We start from the raw sequence: 20,701 nt of genomic DNA, 5'->3' as shown, positions 1-20,701 counted from the left end.
AGTTTTGTAGTGAATCTAATATGTAATTGATGGTGTGATAGCCCTTGGCAAGGAGTGGAAGTATCAGCAGGAGTTTGCCCCTGATTGGAGGTCAGCATGGGGACAGCAGGTCAAGACTGGCGGCTGCCTCCTGCTGCACCAGCAGGGTGAGGTGCTCCTCTGCAGAATGCCCGTCCTGAATGGCGCTGCCACTCCTGAATGCTCCCTGGTGCCCTCTCCAGGGTCCTTCGGCTGATGGAGGTGAGGGATTTGAGCCCCAACAAACAGAAAAACATGAGGGAAATGAAACATCCCTTGCCCTAAAAGACTTTGTCTCTCCTCGTTATTTCTAGAGCTAAAACTTCACATTCAGTCCAGTGGCTTTTCAGGCAGTCTCTGGGGTGGAATGAATTAGTTGGCAAAAAGGTGGACACCTGTTTGTTGAGAGATTGATGGCCTGGTTTTGAGAAGGCCATTGGCATGCTGCTGTGCAAAGGGCTGCTCCCTTTTTGGTCTTTAATACGTTAGTACAATTGCAAGTGAAAACTCACACAGAATTGCATTACAAGCTTTTTTTTTTTTTGGTAGAACTCACATATGATTCAGGGAGGTTGTCTCTATATAAGCTGCTGACTTAGGCTTTTGTGAAACAAATTTATTCTGTGATTAAAGGCCTGAGTGCAGAGGAAGCAGGGAATAAGGTTTGGGAAGTGGTGTGCAGATACAAATTGCAGGGGGAGTTATTTGTGTGGCTAATAGAGAAAAAATTGCTGTAGCAATATTTGTAAGAATGTGTCTGGGCACCATATATACATACACGTACGCATGCATACGGTCGTGAATGCATACATGTACATGCGTGTACACATGTATAAGTTCATGAATGCGTGAAAGTATTTGCCATGGGAATGAGCTTGAAAGTCCCTGCTAGGACTGAGCTTGGCTTCAGCTTTGTGAGTGAAAGATCCAGCTAGGAAGAGCCTGAGTCAGAGGCTCTGTGAGATCAGAAATGTGTGTTGTTTTAAGCTGGGAAGTTATGAGAGATTTTGTTACATGGCAATGGATAACTAATACACCACTTTTTTGTTGTTGTTTTGCAGAAATAAAGACTTTGGGGAAACATCATTTAATGTAGGGGCTAAGTCAATTAAAGCAGGGAGATTTATGTGGATGCTATAGATATTCGCATCCCTCTGTAGCTCTCATTCTATCACTACCTGACTTATATGTCCGTGGCTTGTGACTGGTTTCTATGCCAAATCTCAGTTGACTCAAGGTTGAAGGAAAATGATTATCAAAAATGTTAATTTCAACATTTCCTTTGGTTATATATTCATTTTAAGTCTTTTCCTTCTCCTCTTCTTCCTTTGGAAAGAAAATAGGCCTCCGAATCCACAGCTTTGTTGCCCAAAGCTAATAAAGAACCGGTTGAGCCTTTAATATTTATGAACCCATTTAGAAGTACCAAGTTAGGTAAACCATTCAAGTGAGTGAGTTCTGTGATGATAGGAAAAAATTAAAATAAGTGAAGGTATAATGACTCTGCCTTAAGCAATTTCTTTAAAAAAAATGTTCTTACTTCAGAAATGACACATACTTCTTAGCACTTTCCTGCCTGGAATTTAGGGTGACTGGGGATCCTGAGGCCACAGCCCCACTGTTTACTTATTCCCTTTGGACTTAAGGAGGTCTCAGGCCTCTGAGCTCTGGGAAAATAACTATGAAAACCTGGATAAAACTTAGCTCTCATGTTACCACCAGGATGGCTGGTCTGGAACCTGCTTTTTTACACTTGATCTTAGCCAAAAGGCCAAGTAGCTATGGAACCTGCTTTTGTGAGGGTTTGAGTGATGCTTTTTATTTTCCTTGGGAATAAGAAAACTGGCATCCTACCCAGTCTAGAAAGCTTAGTCTAGACCAGCACGATCCAACAGAAATGCAAAGCCGGGCGTGGTGGCGCACGCTTGTAATCCCAGCATTCGGGAGGCTGAGACCAGAGGATCACAGATCGCAGACAGCCTCAGCTACTTAGTGAGGCCCTCTGCAACTCAGTGGGATCCGGTTTCAAAATAAAGAATAAAAAAAAAAATAGGACAGGGCGTGTAGTTTGGAGGTTGAATGCCCCTGAGTTCCATCCCCAGACCCACACACACAAGAAATACAATGCAAGTCACAATTAACCCCATGTACAATTTTGAAATGTCTAGCATTTATATATAAAGAGTAAAAAATAAAATGGATATCAATAATATGTTTTATTTAACATATCTAATATTTTGTTATTTTAACATGCAACCAATGTAAACTCATTAGTGAAACAATTTACATTCTTTTTTCCATAGCAAATCTTCAAATTCCAGTGTGTATTTTATTGAATGTATAGCCCACCTTAATTCACACTGCCCACATGTCATGTGCTCCCTAGCCTCACATGACCAGTGGCTACTGCAGGAGAGGAGGCTGGCTTAGAATGTGGGCAGAGCAGTTTGCTCCTCTCACCCCGCTCAGCATCCAGCTCTAAGCCAATGAGCTTCCACCATCTTCCCAAACACAGCCTTCCTGCTCTCTGACCCTCCTCCACCACCAACCAGCCATTTTGGCTCCCCCACTTTTCTACACTGCATAACCCTGCTATGCATGAGGATGAGATTCAATGGTAGGTCCTTGGGATGTTCCTCTAAAGCTCTTTTATATTTTTGAAACAGGAGGCATAATAGGATATACATTATGGCATTCAGACTGTTCATCAAGTCTCCATTACATCTGCCATCTCCCTTCTGCCAATTGAGGTAACTATGTTATTACGGGGGAAAAAAATCTTATTTTAATTATAATCCAATCAGAAGATGCATCCATTATGTAGAGTGCTTTGGCATGTTCTAAGGATTTAATTTTTGTACAAATAGTAGAGCAAATGCTGCGAGAGGAAAAGGCTCTTTGTATCTTCCATTAATTCGGTCATTCAAAAACTATACAGAGAGGCATTGTATTTGGTGGGGGGACACAAAGTCGAGCAGACCATGGACCCTCATTTTAAGAAACTCAAAGCCTGAGCTGTGCATGGTTACATACACCTGTCACCCCAGTGCTTGGGAGACTGAGACAGCAGGATTACAGGATTAAGGCCAGCCTCAGTAACTTAGGGAGACTCTTAGCAACATACGAAGACCTTCTATCAAAAAAAAAATATATCTAGGGGTATATCTCAGAGGTAGAATGTTCCTAGGTTCTAACACACACACACACACACACACACACACACACACACACACACACACACAGTCTGAATGTGGAAGAAGTTAGGAGTTAACATATATAGAGAGTGGCCACCTGTCCCTAAGAGGACTCTGTTGGTGTAATGGAGGAGACATCTCGGAGGAGGTGGGATTGCAATGACTGGGAAAGTGTGGGTGGGGTTTTGATGTGTCATTTCAGATGCAAAGAGAGAAGTCACTTCAAACAGAAAGGCTGGAATGATGCCATGATACAGAAGTAAAACTATACATCGGAAGTTTCTGCAAGAATGCATCTTTTTAACAGGCTAATATGGAGGGGGGCATGAGGCCCCTGTGGGCAGTGAGCATGCACAAGGAGGTTGAGCTGGATTATGATAGAATTCTCCTGCTGGGCCGAGGCAACTGTATCTTATTTTCTGGGCTGGGTGGAGCCATGGAAGATTCTAAGAAGGGCGGTAAGTGGATCATAGCTGGGGTTTCGGGAAGGACCTGACACGTGTGTGCATTTGTGCATGACAATCTGGAGTAGCGGAGGCTCGGCACACTTTGTGTCTCGTGGGAACAAACAATATTAAAGTAATGGGTTTATGCATTTTTTGACCTTTAAGAAATGGTATTTTCAGCAAACTTCCTCCTCCCCACCTCACCCTTGTTAAATATTTCATCTCAACTGGAAAATACCCACAACAATGATTTTTTATTTTTTATTTTTTACGGTTCTAGCCTTTCGGTAATAAACCAAAACAAACAGTGGGGAGCTTAAAAGGCCTTTCAGCTGAGAGAGATGAAAGCAGATGCCTCTGGTTTATATTATTGTTAGAAAGCACAGGAGTCTGTTTCTTCTGGAAATTCTGAGAGGAGGAGAGAGCAGGAGGAAGGATGGCTGCCGTGTCTGCTGATCCCTGACCTGATATTTTGGTAGTGCTTCTCCCTTGTCCAGGGTTTATTCACGTGTTCCATAATGTGGTTGTTGGAACCTGCTTTCCTTCTTTCTACCAGGACCTGCCGAGAAAGCCCCCAGAGCGAGGGAGAGATGAAGAAATGAAGATTCATCTGTCATAAAAAACCATGGAGAAAAAGCAAGTGCTTGATGGCTTAATGCCCTAAGTACAGGAACCAAGGTGCTTTCTGACCACAGGGCATGGTCTCTTAGCACAGCTCTTTGCCTAGACCACTGTTTTTGTTTTTTTCTTCGTGTCTGGGGATGGAACCCAGAGGCATTTGACCTCCGAGCTACACCCCCTGCCCAATTTTTTATTCTTTATTTTGAAACAGGGTCTCGCTGAGTTGCAGAGGGCCTCACTAAGTAGCTGAGGCTGTCTGTGAACAGCTATCCTCCTGTCTCAGTCTCCTGAATGCTGGGATTACAAGCATGTGCCACCATGCCCAGCTAGACCACTGTCTTAAGATGTCTTTGTCTTGATGACCTTGGATTAGCCAGAGTCCAGCTTGATGGTGATGTATCAATGCCCATGCTCTGTTTGTACCAGGAGCCTCCCTGGAGCCTTGATCGCTTGATTCTTCCAACCTGAGACAGCTGCTGATTGATCTTCTCAGACATTTATCCAGCAAACATTTAGTGAGAAACTACTATGTGTGGGACCCCCAAGATTCACACATGAATAAAATGTAGTCTTTCAGGAGCTGATGGGCTACGTGGCTGTTAAAATATCACATGACAAGTGTCAGAATCAGCATCACCTTGGATACGATGACTATGGTCTGAATGTGTGTGCCTCTTCCAAATTCATATGTTGAAACCTAACTCCGAACGTGATGATATGAAGAGATGGGGACATTAGAAGGTGACTGTGTCACCTTCTGAAGGTACTGGTGATTAGCACTGTCTGTACACCCCTCCACTGTGCAAGGACACACATGAGGGATGGCCCTGTCCAGACACTGAAATGGCTGGAACCTTGATCTTAGACGTCCTGGCCTCCAGAATTGTAAGTAATACATTTCTGTTCTTATAAAAATACATGATCTCAGGTATTCTTAGGGCACTACATGCTCACATGAGCCAAGGGGCTCCCTGAGACTGGCTTAGGCGAAGAGAACTTGTTTGCGGGCTTGTTTCTTCATTCTTTCATTTAGTAACCACATTTTAAGCTTCTTTACCTATTAGGACACTTGCAATATGAACAAAACCAAATCACGCAAAGCTCCCATTGTTATAAGAAAAAAATAAGCCAACAAACAATAAGACCTAATTAAGAAGTACTGTGAACTAAAATAATAAGAAAACGGAGGTGAACCTGTGTTTCCCCTTTTGCTCTGTACTCATTTTTATACCTATCTATGCTGGCCACCTCCCAGGGAAGATTTGGTGCTGATGGATGTCATGAAGGAGCAGCTCTGAGTCATGCACAGGGCTGTGTGGGGTGGGTAGTGGGTGCAGGTTGAGATCTGCTCTTGGAGAGACTTGTTGAGTTGATCTCAACTCTCAAGGATGTCCTAAAGCTGGCATTCCATGCCTACAGTGTCCTGGGAAGATCACCCAGGGACATAGCCTCCTGTCCTCACAGCCCGGTTCTCTTTCCTGCATGGATTTGGGACATGTTCCAAGTGACCTCTACTCTCTTTGTGTAAAGAGAGTACCTCATGACTGAGTGTGGGGCCATGAGCGATTTCAGGCAAGAAGAGTGAGCAAAGTCAGCGTTAGGTAATTTCTGACAATGTTCTAAAGAAGTATAAATTAATGGTGCTCTGAAAGAGCGGTCTCTGTGTGCTGGGAGGGGAGCATACGATGCTGAGTGATAGATCCACTCTCTGCTATGCCTGTGCTGAGCAGGACCAGATTTCCTTTTCCAGAAGGAGAGACAAAATGGGCCAGCCAGGTAGGCTACTTTGGCTAGTGAGGAGTGTTCACAATTTTCTGAGTGGATTTGGTATAAAGTATCACCAGGGCAACCTAATCACATCAAAGCAGTTTATGAAATGGTACATCTTGTAGGAGAGATTTTTGAAGCGAGGCTCCGAATGTCCCTTGGCATTTTTTTTTATATGGCTCAAACGCTTTCATAAAGTGTGAAGCTTGAGGAAATGTCAGTGTTTGCAGAGATGTCCCACAGCTGGAGACTGCAGGAGAGTGAGACACTGTCTGCAACATGTGCTCAGACTCTCTGGGCTTCTCTCAGGACCCCAGCTAGGGTCCTTCTGGACAAGGCCAGATGGAGTGGCCTGACCAGCTGGCACAGCAGTTGGCCTTTATTGTGTGTTAGATGTGAGACGTGTGCAGTGAACCGTCGGACAACCAACCACCATGCTTTAATTGGTGCCTGCTGTGTGCCCTGCCCAGGCAAGATTACTGCAAGGCTGGGCCAGCCTAAGGGAGAGATAGGGGAGGAGCCCTCCATACAGGCCAGGTGGTCTGCAAGTGCTGGTGGTCATGCACCTGCAGCTGGCCCCGAGTTGTGGTTCTCCCCCACGGGAGTGACATTAGTATCACCAGGAGTATTGTTAGAATGAATTACTGGATCCTACCTTGGGAAATTTTAATTTGTGAGGTCAAGGTTGGTGGTCTAGACATCTGAATTTTTGGTAAGCATTCCAAGCCTTCTGTGGTAGGAGACCTGAGTGAGTCTGAGAAGCTCTGGCTTCATGCGGCTCTACCCATCATTGATGGGATCAGAGGGTAGTGTCCTGGAAATAAGATGGCTGCAATGCTGGAATCAGCTTTTGACACAGTCCTGCATTTCTCTGGGCTTGATGTGCCTACTCTGAACCTAACCTCCTACATGCTGTCCCTGTTGGAAAAGGAGGCCTCTGAAAAGTGTCCTCTTTGCTGATACCCATCGTGTGTGTGTGTGTGTGTGTGTGTGTGTGTGTGTGTGTGTGTGTGTGTATAGGGGAATTAGCAGAAATACCACAACTGCTATTACTATGATTACCAGTATTTAAAACTGGGGTCATTCATTGAGAGCTACTCTGTCATGCAGTCTTAACTTTGTCATGCTGCTTTAGCTCTAACAACCAGTTCTCAAATTCTGTACTATTATGATCTTCATCTTACAGAGGAGGAAACTAAGGAAGAAGAGGTTAAGCAACTTGCTTAGGGTTTTATCACTGGGGTTTTAGCAGGTCATGGCTAAGAAAGAAACTCCAGTGTGGAGGCTCCTGGTGCATGAAATGGGGCACAGGCCTGGAAGAAGAGAATGGTTTCCTTATCTGGGCTTCGTTTTCTCCTCTGTAAAATAAGGGTTTTGAGTGCTATAGCCTCCAAGCAGGGCTGCCTTTGAGTGTCTTTGTTTAAACTGTGCAGTCTACTGGGGAACCATGGTCAGAGGAGCCCAAGGTTTGGTTTTGCTCTTCTATGGCTACCATGAAATATATTGCTAGTGATTTTAGAACAAAGAATTCCACATTTCATTTTTACCGGGTCCCTGGAAATATGAAATTGATCTTTTTTCCCAAGGGCCCTTCCTGTTGTGTGTGTGTGTGTGTGTGTGTGTGTGTGTGTATGTGTGTGTGTGTATTTTTCAACTCCCTTATGACTCCTCCAGAATTCTCTGTATACCATTTTTATGGGTCATTTTCTGTTTTTTGGAAATGGTACAGTGAGTGAGCTGACTGGATTTCATGATCGGTACTTTCTGGTTGGGTCATGTGTGCCTAGATGTGCCTGTGGAGACTGATGGTAAGTTTCTTTGGAGCTGAGTACAAGGGGAACTGTGCTGGCTAAGGATGAGGTGCCATGTAGGCTGGTAACTATTTTCTGGGAACAGTTACAGCCTCCAGGTATCCTCAGGTGCTTGTGAATTTTATCACTAAATGGCCCATCTACAGTATAAATAAGTACACACTATACAAGTAAGTGTGCAATCTCTCCATGTAAAAGATGGTTGAAGATTCAGGGAGAAGACTGGGAGATTAATCTAGTTCTCCCACAGAGGCTTCTTGTGACCATTCCTCACCCTTTCTTGGCTCTGGCCCCCATCCCCACTCACCAGAAAACTGCCTTCGACATTAAGAGTTTGTCACTGTGCCTAGTGCCTGAAACAAGCTTTGAACAACGTTGGTTTCATCCTGATAATAGTTAATGTTCCCAGACACATGGTTCACAAAATTCATTATCCTCACTGTCTAAAAGGTTTGGCTAAGGAATGAAGGTAGGAACTGTTTATTGAGTACTTACCATGTGACCTTCTTATTCTCTCCCTAGCTCTTCTTCTGAGTAAATTCTTAGTCCCATTTACCTTCTTAAAAAAAAAAAGAATTAAAAGGGTGCTTGGTGAGGTTAATGACTTAGATTCCTATCAGCGCTGAAACAAAAATTCAGTCACAGACTATTCATCCAAATTTAGGGTAAAAGGTTTATCTTCACACCTTGATGCTTAGAGGGAGAACAAAGATAAGCTAGAGGAGTGTGTGTGTGTGTGTGTGTGTGTGTGTGTGTGTGAATTGTAATGCAAAGAAAATGAGTTTTTTTCCCCTAAGTGAGACATTTTCCCTACCCTTTCCTCCCTTCTCTTTCAGCATCTAGATCTTTTATAAATTCTATTTTGAGGAATTCTGCCCTCATCTCAGCTTAGGCTGCCTCCCTTCCTTCTCACGTCTGGGTCAGGTGTCTACATTGATGCTCTCAGACCACTTGTACCAGGCTTATTGCTGTACATCTCGCTCTGTGTTGCAGTTGTTTATTGACTCAGACACGGCCCCACTGGGCTGGGATCTCCATAGGGCTGGTAGCAGGACTGTCTTGTTCACTGTTGCATCCCCAGTGAGCAGTAATGAATGTTAAAAAAAAAAAAAAAGAATAAACAGCATGACGAGGAGATACAAATGGCAGCAACTGAGTCCTGGTGTCTCAGGTGGGAAGATAGATGGCTTCTGTGCTTTGCATGAAGCAGCTCTGTTTGCAAGGCTCAGCCAGGAAAGACATTTTTAAGTTTGTATTTCTTGCCTGGTGCCAGGCAGCCATGCAAAGGACTTTTTTGTGTCATCTTATTTAATTTTTTTTTTAATCAAAGTGAAGTAAGCAAAATCTTGATTGAGGTTTCATGGGGAAGATAACTGAACCTGGAACTGAGACTGGGAAGGTTGGTCTCACATAGAAGGCGGAGAAAGGCATCCCGTTCCTAGAGAGCAGAGTGGATTGAGCTCTGTTTTAGGAGTATGTAACTGAGTGTAGAATGTTTATCTGTGACTAGAGGACAATAGAGTGGGCACATGAAATATTATGATGAGAGCCAAGCATGGTGGCACACGCTTGTAATCCCAATACTTGGGAGGCTGAGACAGGAGGATCACAGGTTTATGGCCAGCCTCAGCTACTTAGTGAGGTCCTCCGCAACTTAGTAAGACCCCATATCAAATAAAGAATAAAAATTACAAGGAGAAACTATAGATGAGCAAATAAGACAGCATAACTGAGTGGGATGGGAGGGGAAGAGGAAAATTCCCTAATATACATGATGTACATTCACAAACATATCAAAGTCAATCACTAAGCCAAACATGAGAAGGAGGGAAAGGGGAGGGAATGGGCAAGGAATTGGAGAAGGGCTAAATGAGTGATGTGTGCATGTATGCCTCTACCATCTTGTACCCCATTAAGATGTATGACTATAATGCACCAATAAAAAGATTTAAAAACGAATTAAAAATAGGGCTGAGAGTGTAGCTTGAAGGTAGAAAGCCTCTGGGTTCAGTCCTCAGTTCCATAATAAAAAAGAAGGAAAAGATGCTGCCGCTGCTTAACTTTACTGGGGCTCCATGCTTCCCCAAACAGTGGCTAGTAGGGTGTTTTAAGGAATGCAAACCACAGGAATCATCTGTTCATGCAAGATCCTTGGTAGGCTCATCTTTTTCCTCATAGCTTCTGTGACTTGTAGATGACTCCCTTTGTCCCTGCCTCTATGGGACTCAGTGGCCTCTTGCTACTGTTTGAAATGTTCCTCACTAATGAATGTTCTTCCCATTGCAATGGCCTGAATGATAGCACCTCCTAAATTATCCGGTACAGTCTAAGTCAATTTTGGCTGCTCTAACAACATGCTATGGACAAGATATCTTATAAAACATAGCCATTTATTAGTTACAGATCTCTAAGCTGAGAGTGTGAGATCAGGGTGGTGGCATATTTGAGGGCCTCTTCTGCATTTTAGACTGTTGTCTTCTTGCTGTGTCCTCACAAATAGTAGAAAAAGGATTAGAAAGCTCATAGTTCACTATTGTAATGGCATAGGGCCTCACAAAGGCCCTGCTTTCTAATTCTGTAACCTTGGATGTTAATATTTTAACATGAGTTTTTAGGGAGCACACACATTTAGTCTATATTTGGTCTTGCACAGAAGCTGTGTTTGGTGAAAGAGAGAGAGAGAGAAGAGAAGAGAAGAGAAGAGAAGGGAAGGGAAGGGAAGGGAAGGGAAGGGAAGGGAAGAGAAGAGAGAGAGCGCAGCCAGCCATGGAAAGTCCTTTCATCCATAAGCAGACATGTGGAATTGGTCTTGTAGGCATGGGAAGTCAATGATAGGACTGAAGGTTTTTCAGTGCTGGAATAGTAAAGTCAGATATGCCTTGCAGAAATATCACTCTGCTTTTAGTAAGTAAAAAATAATTGGAGGGAGAATGAACTAAAGAAAAATGACATATTCTGATGAGAAAGGGTGGAATTCTGAGCCAGGGCCATATGTTCTGTGTGAGGTGTCATGAATGCTTTCCCCCAGGACATGGTATCTGAGGATGTGAGGTACAGGAAAAGGTCCAGGAGGGCTTGTGGGTCTGCATGACTTTCGTGTATGAGTGATTTCAGTATATGTCAGCCATAGTGAGAGAGGCGGTCTTTCCTCTGCCCCATGGAAGGTGGGCAACATGGAAAGTCCTGGGCATGCTGGGTATATGGAAAGGATTAAGGAAATCCTGAAGCACCATTAGAAACAGAACAATAGTAGGTTTCTGTGAGCCTCCACAAATGTCCCTAAAATGAAAGAGATGGGGCTTTAAGTTACTCAGCTTCCTTCAATCTAATCAGATAGTGATTTTATTTTTTAAGCAACTATAATCAACCTAGCATCATGTTTCTGGCCTGAATCACTTCATAGAAGGCTGCAGAAAAGGAGAGCAGAGTCAACACAAAGACATCCAGAGATGCTGCAGGTGTAGCTTACATTTGGTGCATCTTCTGGTCCATTGTTGGTTAGCAATAATCAGGTCTAAGTGGAAACCTCAGTTATAGGCCCTAGTGACTTCTCATCTACAAACCAACACTAAGGCAATGCAGGTGTATTGTGGTATTCAATGGGAGAGCAATTCTATGTAGGTGCCACACCTGAAGCCAGCAGCTCTCTCAGGTGTTTTACCTGTTCTTCCCAAGCCAAGGAAAGCATCTTTGTCGTGCATCTTCACAAGCCTGTACTTGGGCTGGAACTGTGAATGTAGACAGCCTGGTGAAAGTTTCTTCTTGGTTATTCTCAAGATATCTGTGTTTTTTAAAGTGTTTTTCACACATTAATACCATTTTCAGCGCCCTCCCTGTCTTTGATTGCCTGAAAGCTAATGTAAATGTAAGCACTTCCCTGGGTTCTCAGCAAGAAATGTTACATTAAGGTAATTACAGCTATAATGATTCATCTTGTCCCAGTATCATGAATTTTTGTCTGCAGAAAACTATCCATAGAGATCCCTGAATTAATCTGTTTATTTCAACTTTGGCGTCTCCCTTCTCCATCGTGGCTTCCTCGGGACCTCCTTCATCCCAGGACAGTTAATATGCTAGAGGTATCCAACTACTTCAAAGGCTAGTCTCCTGTTCCTGATATCTAGGGCCATAGAAGGGAGATGCCACATTTGGAAGAAAGAGATTAATTCATGGTTCTACTTGTACCACTTTTTGCAGACCCAAATTTGTGATACTGGGACAATATGAATCATCATAGCTGTAATTACCTTAATCCACTTGGATTTTATATAGAAACCACAAACTCCATATGTCCATTATGGAATTAATCATCTTTCCGATCCTCTCTGTTCTTCTTCCTCCCGACTGCAATCATTCAAACGTCAGATGGTAAGCATCAGAGACAGATGTCTGGAAGAAGTGGTGCTAAACTTAATGAATAGTTGTTAGGCAGAGAACAACTCTGTTAGAGTGTGGTTGGGCCTTTTTGGAAAAGGGCTTCATCTTGGGTCTTGGGTGGGAGGACAGGCTAGACAGATCACTCAAGATCTCTTGCTGTTTGAAGAATCAACATATTACATAGAACATGCCGTGTGCTAAGGCCAGGGCAATGTATGTGCTGTTATATTCATCCTTCTTCCTCTTCCCTTTCTTCCACTATTATTTTTAAATACTCAGGAATGAACACAGCAGCATTCTACCTTTTAGCTACACCCTCAGCCCTATTTCATTTTAATTTTTGTTTTTGAAAGAGTGTCTCACTAGGTTACTAAGAGTCTCACTATGTTGCTGAGGCTGCCCTCCAACCTGCAATCCTCCTGCTGTGGCCTCCCAAGTACTGGGTTTTCAAGTATGTGCCACCACACTCAACTTATTTTCCTTCTTTAATGGAAATGTATTATGAAAATCTGAAAGTTTTAACCATTGAAAAACTTTATAATTTTTAAAATAGTCTCCCTTATATAGCTGGGTATATATTTGTAATAATAGTGCATTTGTATTAACACACATTTGTAATAACAGTACTTGGAAGGCTAATACAGAAGGAGAGCAGGTTCATAGCCAGCCTCAGCAATTTAGTGAGCGTCCTAGTGAGACCCTGTGTCCAAAATAAGAAATAAAATCGGGCTGGGGGTATAACTTGGAGGTGCCACTGAGTTTAATCCCCAGTACAAAAAAAAAGCCAAAAAATAATTTTTCTTATAAATAATCAGAGAATGGCAAATTTCCTACAGTATGGCACATGGGTCCAGTTTCCAAATTCTATGGACCAACATATGGGGGACTTTTAATAACTGTGAGGGACAGAGAAGGAAGGAGAGATTGCGGATGGGGATTGGGGAAAAGATTTACAGAGGTCTTCTTTGTATGTAGCAATCTTTCATTATCCTAAGACTTTGTTTTGGGATGTAGGGTGTGTTGGTCCAGGATCAGGGAAACAAGCAGCAGCAGCTACTCTCGTATTTCTTTTCCCTCCAGTGATAAAATTGAGAACAGCATTTCCTGCTATTTTAGAGTACGTGATATGTGCTTAGTGGGGGTGTTGGGGGTAGGGGATGGAAGGCAAGAAAAAAATGTTTGTGGGACAGGACATTGCTTTTAAACTGTGGATGATGTGTGGATATATGCCTCCACCATCTTGTACCCCATTAAGATGTATGACTACAATGCACCAATAAAAAATTAAAGAAAGTGGTGAATATAAACAATAAAAATAAACTGTTGATAGAGTGTTGTCATGAGAAAATATGGTCAGTTTTCTGTCCCTTACTTGTTGCAAAAGTGATTGTGTTCAGCTGTGTTATGACAAGCTTCCATACCATCTGATCCACACTCTTGTCCCCCCTCCCTTCATGCGGATGTGAGATGTCCTTTCCTGTGTGCCTTATGAATCTACCCTGTCTGTCGGAATCCTAGTTCCAAGAGGTTGTGGTGTTCAAGAAGCGGTGGTGGAGGTTTGTGTGTGTGTGTGTGTGTGTGTGGATAGGATGGCTGGACTCGTGCCCATCACTGTGAGCGTGAGAGCCGTGTTCCGGTGTGAATACATTTGCAAGGTATTTTGCAAGTGAAGGCCCATTCCTTTTTAAAAATAGAATTGCTTTTCTAAAACTGAAATGCTGAGTAAGTAGAAGGATGGCTCTGAGTTTTAGAAGGGGCTTTCCAGAAATTGGTGCAAGGAACTTGCTAATGGTCCCGAGAGATAGAAGGGGAGATGCATAGACCATGCTGTGTTTTGCATTTCAATCTCTGTGGATCCTCTCTCCCTGCCTATGCATATTTAAAATTTCTTTCAATATATAAATAGGATAATTCTCTCTCCTCATCCCCACCAGAGTTCATTTAACAGGCACAAAAAGAATTGTGCATCCAGGCCTGTCTTTCCCTGTGTCCTGTTTTTACTATTTATTGGTTTTTCTCATTTTCTTTTTTTTTCCCTCTCTTCCACGTTGCTTCCCTTAGATTAAACTATGTCTCAGGATTGACCACAGGGAGAAATGCCATTTCTTCTCAATAGGGCTGAGCCGAAGACAGGTGGTCTCTAGGCTTGTTCTGCTCTTTGGCACCAACCCAGGCCTTCCAGAATCCACTTTGAATAGAAAGCCCTGGGCCTGAGACCATCTGCATTTTGCAATCTGCCTTAGCACAGTCTCTTCCTATTATTGGTGATAATTGACCATTTTCTCCATAAATGAAACTCCAGCACTCCCCAGTGTCCCAAAGGCCCAAACGAAAGACTTGGAGTTCTTAATGGGAATAACAGTGAACTAGCGTGTGGAGAAAGGTGCCCATGACAAAAGCCAGTCAAGCTCTTCTTCCTCGAAAGAAAATGTAGAAAGCTTTGGTTGAGTCTAATGGGTTTGCCTCATGTTGATAGTGTCAATTGCTCAGTCATTTTTGATTCATCTTTAAATTTTTCAGAATCATAAAAATAATATATACAAATGCTAGAAGTTTATTATGTTGGTATGATGGTGAATTTGGATTGTCAACTTGACTGGATTATGAGACACCCAGGATTATATGACTTTGGGGTGTATTGATGAGATGATTAGCATATGGCCGAGCTGATTGAAAGGGCGGACCTGCCCTGAATGTGGGTACCATCCAGTAGACTGCAGACCCTGATGAATAAAGGCTAGAAGAATGAGGAAATGGCCAGAAGGCAAAGTCAGTTCTTTCCAAGTAAAGGTATGTTGGTTCTCTCCTGGGATATTGGAACTCCAGCCCTTTGCACTGTTACCTGGACTCTCACCAACAGTTCTCTGGAGAGTTTCCTGGCCTTTCATCTTGGCCTGGGATCTCATCATTGGATGCTCCTGTTCTGAGTCTCCAGTTCTTAGATTGCTCTGCCACTTTGAGCAGGTTCTACCAGCTCTCCACATCCAGGTGGCCACTTGGAACTATGCTGCTTGGGAATGCAAGCTGATTGTATAAATCTCCTTTGATAGCACTCCTGTCCTAAGAATTACAGTACTCTAGATAACTTGGACCAATATAATTGGATACCAAATGTGGAACTGAGGGTTTGGTTGCTGGCCTTTTGAATATTCATATTCTCTATTTTTGTTGTTGTTGTTACTATTGATGATGTCTTGTGATTTAGGCACCGTGAAAAGCAGCTGATAGCATAGACTGCTAGGTTAAACTGCATAGCATCTCAGCTCTGTCTCTTCCTAATTGTATAATCTGGAGCCAGTTACACGAGCATTCCATGCCTCGGTTTCTGAATATGTAAATTGTGAAAAGCAGTAGGACTAGTGTAAGGATAAAGCGAGTTAATAAGTGAACTGTTCTTAGGACTGTGCCTGACGACATCAGTTTGTGGGCCGCCATTGCTGCTACATCTGGAAGGTGTGCTGAATAGCATGTCCTGCATGAAAATATGATAATGGCCCTTGTGTTTGCAACTAGTAACTATTAATTAAGAAACCGTCATTTGTGCTCTGTAATTATATTTATTAAACCCTAACTCCTATCATAACAATAATTAGTTCTTGCTAATTAAATTTATCAAATTCCCCCTGGATTCATATCTTAGGTAAATATTTAGTAGCCCTACACTAATTATTTTAATCAACATGGAGTGTCTTTCAAATGACTACAAATAGTTCTAACTAATTAGATTGAGTACAAAATAATATCTTATGTAATAAATTTGCAGGTGCTACAAAGAGTGGGAACAAGCCGCAGGATAATGTCTTAGGGACCTAACTACCTCACTTAGCCATGACAACATTTTCAAAGCCCAGCCAGCATTGCCTGGGAAGTAGTCTGTGAACGTTTACTGTTCCTGATTTGTTTTCTCCTGGCAATGTTTTGGGCATAGAGCAAGCACTGTGTGTGATTCAAACACATGCCACATGATTTGAAATTGGACTCATCTTCACAAGTAATCAATGCAGGAGTGAGGAGCCAGCTGTGGCAGCAACAGCTGCAGGATGGGAGAAAGTTGGATCCCTGTTTCAAAGAGCCTTAAGGAAAAAATGCAAGTGCTCCAAGGTGCCCCCTTCTGTAGGCTTGTCCCCTCAAACTCAGACAGTTCTCTGCCAATTCTACTAATGCTGGGAAGCCCTCCTACCCTCCCTACTTCCAATCTCCTTCATAACAAAGAAAATGAATCCTTGAATTACAGCTGGCTGATTGGCATCCTGTTGCTAGGAAACTATGAAATGAATATATCATATTTCATAATACAAAAAAAGTGTCTGACCCATCCCCACAAAGAGGTGGGTTGATACGTGGCCCTTCTATGGGAGTGGTCCCAACTACTTGCCAACCTCTATTTTAATTTCTGTCTCTTTACTTCAGGGGATCTTATAAAATATCTGACAGTAGTTAACAGTGGCCAATCTCTGGTCACACACACATGGAACTATCTTTGCCCTGCATCATGGTTCTTCCCATGGCTAGGTTTTGCATAGTGACTACTTATGATTAGAATAGGAGCCTCAGTTTATGACCCATATATGTAGGATATTCAGATGATAACCATGCTCCAGGACTCAATCTGGGGTTGGGCTTTGGGTTCAGATTATTGTTAAGTACCATTAAAAAGAGAAAATAACAAATGACCATGACTATAGTCAGATGTCATTAGAATTAAAATGTTCCACCTCAAGAATAAAAATGGTGAGTTCATGTATCAAACAATCCAGGTAGAATGCTGAATCTTTAAAAAACTGTCTTTAGTGTTTCTTGCAAATGACGAGTGAATTATAAGAAGGCAGCCAGCAGAAGATGCTCAGGGCAAAAAATACAGGATCAGCCTGGCTCTCCTGGACTCCATTTTCACCAGCTGGCAGTTGCAGAGGGGTCACGTCCTGCAGCCTCTATATTACATTCTATTTTTGTGAAGGAAGTATCTCCAGTGGGCAAGGGAGGGATCATGGGAGATGCATTTGACAGAGTCTTCACTTTCGTCTCTCCAAGACATTTGTACGCAAGGGAGAGTTATAGAAAACATACGAGCTCTATCTCCCTCTCTCATTAAGTTGTCATCCACTTTCAGTGTGGATCTATCTCTTGTTTTGAATATCACTCCCCCATCCTTCCTGGCTCTCCTCTGAGTATTTGTGATCTCATGCAGCCACCTTTATGATAGATGAATTATTCCTATGGCAACCACAGTCATCATGAATCCTCGGAGTGAGCTGGCAGGAGAAAATAGCTTTCAAGAGAAAAGAGATCCTGGGAGCCATGGGGCAACAGGGATACCTGAGAACATTGAGTTGGTGGAGGAAAGAGCTGCACGGATGAGATGACTGTGGCTCACAGAGGGCCCACTTTTGCACAACAGAACACAAAGCTGGGACTTGAAACTCTTTTTGTTCTTGTACCTTGACTTAGGAGTAAATGAATGAGCACAGACTTGCCATGTGTCAGCTGAAGGCAAATCAGCCATAGAATCGAAACTATGTGTTCTTCATTTGAACTGGCTGGCCTGAACACTTGGTTTTGTTCATAAAGTCTGAGACTTCAAGATGAGACTGAATATGGACCCGAGGCAGGTTGTCTTTGAAAAGTCTCATTCCTGCCTTTCTCCTTCCTTCCTTCCTTCCTTCCTTCCTTCCTTCCTTCCTTCCTTCCTTCCTTCCTTCCTTCCTTCCTTCCTTCCTTCCCTCCCTCTTTCTTTCTTTCTTTCTTTCTTTCTTTCTTTCTTTCTTTCTTTCTTTCTATCTTTCTTTCTTTCTTTCTTTCGGTGGTACTGGGGTTCCTGGAAGCCCTTCTACCTCTGGGCTACACTCCCAGACCTATTTTTATATTTTTTAAAATTTGGAAACAGGTTCTCTTAAGCCAGTATGGCTGGCTTCAAACCAGCGTGATCCTCCTGTCTCTGCCTCCCAAGCACGGGGATTACAAGTGTGCACCACCACGCCTGGCTTCTCATTTCTTTTTTAGATATGTGATTACCAGTGCTGGGGGCGGGGGTGGCCATTTGCATGAAATCAGAAAGCCTTTTGGAAATGGACTCCTGAGTAACGGAATTGGACGATGTAACCATCCAGTGGTTGGTAAAACATGCATATATTGTTTAAAAAATTGGCCTGATAGAAGGCATATAGCATTCATTTTTACCAAGAAAAAATTTTCTGAATGGAGCTAGGATCAGACCTCACATACACATGGCTTTCTTCCCTTGAGGCCATACAACCCCATCCATTCACCTGTGAGTTCTAAAGAGTCACCATTGATAATAGCTCCATGCATGAGGATGTTCCCCTACCTTATCTCTGCCAAAGTATGCCCAGGGAATAATTTTTCTGAAAGGATGAAATGATTTGTTTTATGCTTTGAACAGCTTTTTAATCCCAGATTGTGATGGAAGAATAGAAAGAAAGCTTACATCTTCTGAAAAAATCCACCACAACTGAGTATGATGTGCATAGAGGGGTGGCACTGCAGAGGTTTCACTTTTGTGCCTTCCAAGGGAGTCTCTTGAGATGGTGCCCCTTCCAATAGTCATTTTCCTTTAATGGATTATCCGGTAGAGATCCAAAGCCCATGGCAGACTGGGCAGAGAACCACATAGTCCCAGCGCATGTCTCCTCAAACTAAGAATAGTGGAGTTTGGGCAGTTGCTTATTATTCCACTGTTATATGTCATCTCCTGCTAATGGATACCAGTTTCTCTATATTGCTAGATCAAACAGTTTACTTTAGTCCCAAACTTATAACATAACTTAGAATAATTGGATGCATATAGCTTCACTTTACTATTAACACATTTCCTATATTTTTTCTATACTGCTGGCTATATTTTAGTTTTTTTCCCCATGATTAATCCTAAGCCTTCGATTTCATATTTATTTTAAAGAATTCAGTGAGCATCTGTGCCTATATTGTCCATTTTGGCAAACACTCCCCAAATGTGCCTACTGAATACTTGGAATCTGGATTACAAGTTGAGACATGTGCTAAATATAAAATACACAACAGGTTTTGGAGACATAATAAATGCCAGAATGTTATTTCATTAATAATGTTTATATTGGTTATATGTTAAATAATAATACTTTGAATATATTTGGCTAAATAAAGTACCTGATTAAAACTAATTTTACATATTAATATTTGACAATGTTGATCCATGCAAAACATATACAAAAACTTACGTCTAACATAGACCTTTCCTTTGGACTCCAGACAATATAACTAATTATTACCTTAACCTTTCTTTCAGGCTTAGAGGCACTCACATTCAACAAAATGAAATGCCAAACATCTCCCCCTAAACCTAGTTCTTGTTTATATTCACCCTCACCTTCATTTTATTGTACTCTGTCCACAGGGTCTCCTTTTTTTTCATAATTCAGAAATATAGACTGTCCAGACGAGAGGATCATGTGCATGGTCACCAATTCTATGCTTGTGTCTTTTCTTCAATATGTATTTTTGATGTGGACCCCTTAGTGGCCAGGGACCTGGGGGAGGGATAATTTCTTTATAAAATAGCCTAGTTCAATTTTGGATAGGTTTGTTGTTAAAAAAAAATCATTCTGAATATATTGAACCAACATTTGATTTAGAATTTCTATTCATGTTTTAATTCTGTTTTCTGAAGCTATACAAAAAATTTAATTTCATTTCTATGAGATAGGATTGTTTACTATATTGTCTGCACTGAATTTTCTACAAGTTAAACATCTCTTGCTCCACTGATAGAGGTTTCATATCCTCTCACTCATTATTATTACCTGTTATGTTTGAAGTTATCAAATGGTCCACTGATTATAATGGTGAAGTCACAGATAAGGAAGGGAGTATTTTTCCTATTATATGTTTATTTTTTCAATTGTTTTAATTTATATTGCTGCATTTTAGTCATACATCTTAATGGAATACAAGATTATAGAGTCATACATGTACACATTACTCATTTAGCCCTTCCCCAATTCCTACCCCATTCTCTCTGCCCTCCCTCCTTCTCATGTTTGGCTTTGTGATGGACTTTGATTTGTTTGTGAATGTACATCATGTACATTAGGGGATTTCCCTTTTTCCCTCTCCCATCCCCCTCAGTTAGACCACCTTATTTGCTCTTCTGTGGTTTCTCCTTCTTAGTCTAGAGTCCTCCTATGACCCCTTTTCTCCCTAGCTACCGAATATTAGGGAGAGCATCCAATTTTTTACTTTCTATGACTGATTGATCTTACTTAGCATAATGTTCTCCATTTCCATTAATTTCCTGACAAATGACATGAGTTTGTTCTTCTTTTGTGGCTGAGTAAAATTCCATCATGTACATATAAAGCATAGTTTTGTAATCCATTTATATGTTGATAGACATCTTGGCTGGTTCCATAGTTTGGCAATTCTGGATTGCATCTATAAACATGGATACACATTCATTAGTTTGGTAGTTTGG

Source organism: Muscardinus avellanarius (genome assembly GCF_963383645.1).
Source record: "Muscardinus avellanarius genome assembly, chromosome: 15".
Taxonomy (NCBI): domain Eukaryota; kingdom Metazoa; phylum Chordata; class Mammalia; order Rodentia; family Gliridae; genus Muscardinus; species Muscardinus avellanarius.
This window is presented reverse-complemented; position numbering follows the sequence as displayed.